Here is a 3,746-nt window from a genome sequence, read left to right as displayed (position 1 = left end):
CGCGGTTTTTTTTATTATTTATATATATTTATATAATCTTTTAAAAATAACACCGACTCTGTCCTTCCTTCCTTTCCTTCCCCTCCTCCTCTCTCTCTCTCCCCCCCACCCCGAACGAACGAGCAATAAATAAAAGTCCCGGTTCTTCCCGCGAACTCGCGTTACCGAGTCCCGGCCGCTGCGCACATGGAGACGCGCTCGACAGCCGCCGGCGCCAAAGGAAGAGCGTCGCGCGGAGCCCGGATACATCAGCCACCGAGCCCGCCGGCGCTTCCGCTGCCGGCCGCGGTCCTCCGCCCGTGGCGTGCCGGGAAATGTAGTTCCTCCTCCCCCCCCTCCCTCCGCCCGTCCGCCCTATTCCTATTCACCAGCTCGCGCACCGCGCATCCGCAAGTGCGCACCCCCTCGGCCCCACGGGAAGTGTAGTCCAGCTCCTCGTGTGCGCAAGCGCAGACACGCATCACTCACTCAGGGTTGACCCCCCCCCCCTCACACACTGTCTGAAGGTGTTTGTTGTTGGTCGTGAAACTGACTGATGTGTGTGTTCTTCAGCTGTGCCTTCACTCCCCCCCTCTCGACTCTCTTCCCCCTCCTCCTCGCTCCCTCCCCCTGACCATTTCCCCCGCTGCTCGGGCCCCGGCCCAACTGTCCAGCGCCTCGGGACGCCCTCCCGACGTGGAAAGGCGCTCTATAAGTGGAATCTTGTTGTCGTCGTTGGCCGACCTTTCTCTTGCGTTCGGAGGGAGGAAGTGAAGAAGAATGATTCGTGTGTGTAGTTACCGAACGAGAAGTCGGGACGGGGAGGGGAAAGAAAAGGAATGCGTTCTGAATCGAACCTCATTCGGTTCGTCGTCTATGTGGAAGCGAAAGCTGTCTGTCAGCCTACCCAGAAATACAGTCAAACGTGTTTTCAGCCATCATTCATGGAACTGGGGCAGAGTGGCCTTTATGTAAAGGTCACTTTGGCCCAGTAAGCACTCTGGGACACTACCCTGAAAATGAAAGTTGTTGCTGTTGTAAGCGGGTGGCCTCTTGAGTATGGGTATGTTGGTTCATTCACCGGGCCTGTACCTCTATTTTTTTTAAAAAAAAACCTGCAGGCCATATATTTTCGAGTGAAGACTCCTGCTAGATTCCAAGAACATTTATCAATACCGCTACGCCAATGAGGCAGAAAGCTGTAGGCATCATGTGGGCTGTTCAGCGCGGCGTTGGCAAGTTAGCTAGAAGTCTAGTGGGAATCCACACATGGGCCTGTGGAAATTGGTACTGCATTACTGGTAAGTACCCTTAAACTCACTTAAAATCGGCCACTGAAAAGGGTATCTTTACCAACAGCGCTAAAAAAAAAAGCGGCCATTGGTTGTGTTAGACAGACGGTTGCTGAATTGAGGTGGTTTATTATGGAAAATCGGTCAGGACTGTTCCAGGGTGGTTGTTGACAGCAGGTGGTTGCTGAATAAAGGTAATTGCTTAGGTTTGACTGTACATATTTATATTCCCAGTGGATAGCAGTACCACTTGGCATGCAAGGTCATATGTTTGGTTCCCTGTCTCTGCTGAATTGGCTCATCTTAGACAGCACAGCGGTTCAGACACAATAATTGGCTGTAACACCCCTAAGGCCAACTGTCCCACCATAAGTCAGTTTCTATGAGGGAAGTCAGGAAGAAAATGTGCAAATTTAAAATCAAATAAGATTCAAATAGACTCCCTCAGTGGACCAGTTGGTAAATCTTGGAGTGAAACTGAGAAGATCAGACTCCATCCCCTGACCTCATTAGCTGATCTCAGTTGGGGCAGTGCAGCAGGTGTTCCAATTGGTTACGGCTCAACCTCTTCCAGGCTTCGGAAAATAAATCAGCCAGGCTGAAAAAAATCAGCTCCTAAACACTATTCTAGCCACTGCTAGAAAGTGTGCCTGTGTGAAAATTAGATGAGCCGCTGTGCTGTCTAAGATGAGCCAATTCAGCAAAGACAGGAAACCAAACATGTAACCTTCTGTACTGCTGCATGCCAAGTGGTACTACTATCCACTGGGGAATATAAATATGTACAGTCAAACCTAAGCAAATACTTTTATTCAACAACCACCTGCTGTCAACAACCACACTAGAACGGTGCCAACCGATTTCCCATAATAAGCCACCTCAATTCAGCAACCGTCTGTCTAACACAACCAATGGCCACTTTTTTTTAGCGCTGTTGGTAATTACTATGATAACCCCAACGGTTGTAGAGTCTGTTAACACTCCGAATTAGTGGAAAAGGCTAACTTGATATATATTTAAAAATAGACTTTTTTGTCCATCTTAAAATATTATAAATATTACAAATTATACAAATATTCTGGGTAGCCCACTCACATTCTTTGAAATCAAAACATGGTGGGTGGGGACCAGTGTAACTGTCAATAAAAATCCCATCTGTTTTTCTTTTCCGCTATATTTGAAATCTCATATACATGTTGTTTGTTTACACTTTGGATAGAAATGCATAAAAATTCCCTGCATGGTCCCTTGTCCTGGTGGAACCATACCTCAGGATGAGGCAGTGCCTTCAGGGGAGAAAGGGGGGAAATTAAATCAGAAATGAAATACATAAAAGCTATGATAAAAAACAAACAGAAGGAACATTTACCTTTTAATGTGTGTCGATCTGAATTCCTAATGAGACAATGTTTTTTTTAATAATTTTAAACATTGTGAAAAATCACAACTGATTTGGGACAGTTTAACATTTTTATCACAATGGGATTACATGCCTGCCATTGTTACAGATAGCTGCCTGTTTACAGAAGTATGGGGAACAATGCCATTGTCTTGTCTTGTAGGGTATTGGGAGCTAAGAGGGAAGTGCCTCAGCCCTTGCCCCCTACCTCTGTGACATTTCTGAATCTTCAGGTGCCTTTAATCCACTAATAAGTCAACTATTCAATGACCATATCCCCTCACTGAATTGATTCGACTCCACTGTCTTGTCATCAGGGAGGCAGTTCTATTTTATATGCTGTACCTTTTGGTGAGCTATGAAAAGGCCAGCAATGTGATAATGCTGTCAGAATAGAGAGTCATTGCATGAAGCTGGCTGAACAGCAGAGAGGTCACTTGCCTCCAAGTGCTGAAGTTACTGAAGAATGCAGATATTAGAGTATAGACTACAGAGTATAGACTGCAATATAGACTACCTTCCTTATCTAACACTCATAGCATCAGCCGTTAAAAGCTAAATGCAACATTAATTAGTGCCATGTCAAACTTTGTCTTTTCCCACTAGGCCATCGGAGAAACCATCATACAATGCTTTATTTTTGAATGACTTTTTTTTAAAACGGGATCAGTCACTGAAAGCTTTTCCTCAAAGCTCTTCTATTCAGATACAGATTAGCACCAGGGACACAATACATATCATAATGCGCATGGCAGACAGGGATTAACTGCTGGCTCCAAGCTTTTCAAAGAAGACTTTTGTCAGACAAAGTGAAAAGGTCGAGCACAGTAAAATATTGTACCTGAAACGAGGATAGAGTATGTTGTGATGGAGTTTGTAGTATGCAGAACTATGATGTCATGCGGGAACTTGAATTCCATAAATCTACAGTTCAGTACTCATGTACAACACAGCTTTAAAAAAGCCTTCAAGATATTTTCTTGTTATTGAGAAATATGAACAACATTTCACACCCAATCCAGCACTTAATTGAATGTCTTCCTGCAAGCAGCACTTGGTTCATTATAATCAGCAGC

Source organism: Callorhinchus milii, unplaced genomic scaffold (genome assembly GCF_018977255.1).
Source record: "Callorhinchus milii isolate IMCB2004 unplaced genomic scaffold, IMCB_Cmil_1.0 Scaffold17, whole genome shotgun sequence".
Classification (NCBI taxonomy): Eukaryota; Metazoa; Chordata; class Chondrichthyes; order Chimaeriformes; family Callorhinchidae; genus Callorhinchus; species Callorhinchus milii.
Note: the sequence above shows the minus strand (reverse complement) of the source record.